Source organism: Sinocyclocheilus anshuiensis, unplaced genomic scaffold (assembly GCF_001515605.1).
Source record: "Sinocyclocheilus anshuiensis isolate Anshui unplaced genomic scaffold, SAMN03320099.WGS_v1.1 scaffold23095, whole genome shotgun sequence".
Classification (NCBI taxonomy): domain Eukaryota; kingdom Metazoa; phylum Chordata; class Actinopteri; order Cypriniformes; family Cyprinidae; genus Sinocyclocheilus; species Sinocyclocheilus anshuiensis.
The window spans coordinates 1-1,269 of record NW_015560402.1 but is presented as its reverse complement, the minus strand read 5'-3'; the positions used below and the strand labels follow the sequence as shown (position 1 = coordinate 1,269).

General features: G+C 36.6%; 1 long non-coding RNA gene across 1 annotated transcript; it reads right to left on the bottom strand.

The window, feature by feature from the left end:
- Positions 1 to 575, bottom strand: LOC107681666 (uncharacterized). Its single transcript, XR_001633282.1, has 3 exons — positions 414 to 575; positions 186 to 328; positions 1 to 68 (listed from the first exon to the last, which is right to left on the bottom strand). It is a non-coding gene; the product is annotated as an uncharacterized LOC107681666 (long non-coding RNA).
- Positions 576 to 1,269: the final 694 nt, after the last annotated feature.

Genomic DNA, 1,269 nt, shown 5'->3' with positions numbered 1-1,269 from the left:
CGCACTTTTCCGTCCTTACACACAGTGGCCAGCAGTTTCCCGTCTGGACTCCAAGCCATGCCAAATATCTAAGAGAGAAAACAGTGAGTTGGCTTGATATCTACAAAGTCAAAGACAGTTAGACAAGACAGACAAACAGACAGATAGATAAAATGACAGACACATAGACAGATAGACAGACAGACCTGGTCCTGATGTCCGCTGAGTCGTTTGACTTCCTCTCCTGTCTCCAGGTTCCACAGTCTCACCGTGAGGTCGTAGGAGGAGGAAGCCAGCAGGCTGGACGCGTGGGGATGGAACTTGATAGAGTAAATCTTCTCCGTGTGTCCTGTCATTGGTCAAGGTTCATGTCAATAAAACACTACCAAAATACTGCTATTACAGTTCAGAAGTCACATGTGCCGGCTTCTTACCTCGCAGAACACACTCCGGCTCAGTCAGGGTTTCCGTCAGGCCTCCTTTGGGAATCTGCCACACGCGGATCTTGGCATCATCACCAGCTTTGAGACATACACATCAGAGAGCAGCGCTGACATTCAGATTTCAGTGTTCAGACAGCGTGTATTTAGGTTTCTTTTCAAGAAACGCCTGAAGATACAACTGTTCTTCAGACACTTCATTTGCTACAAACTACTGTACATTTTCTTTTGATTTTGAGGAGAACTATGACTTGGACGTGCTCCTGAAAGGATACATGAGATTTAAACTTCAATACTAAAACAATCTTGTTAATAGAAATAAGCTGAAATGAAATACAAATATTAGATGAAAGACTAAAAACTAAAACTAAACAAAATGTTGCCTTAGCAACAAACTGAAATAAGTTTAAGTTGAATCACTACAATTACTAACTGGAATAAATAAAAACTAAAACTGAATTTAATCCAGGGTATCTGCAGGATTTTAAGATGAAATGTAAGACTTTTTAAGACCTGCACAAATAAAATAATACTATATTAGCGGGGTAGGGCAATGTCACAAATTAAACTGTATAAATAACTGTAAAAATCATGATTTACAGTTCAGGTACAGGTTTTCACAAAAACAAAAAGTTTTATAAAATGATAAACTTCACATTTCAGCCTTTAAACTCGTTTTAAAGAAAATAGATGAGTCAAAAGTATAAATTATTATATTAACGTAAACAATTATTATCAATCAATTATCACATGTGCCCCCCCTTAGCCACACACACAAAATAATAATTATTATTATTATCATAAATAATAATAATACACACACACACATATATATATATATATATATATA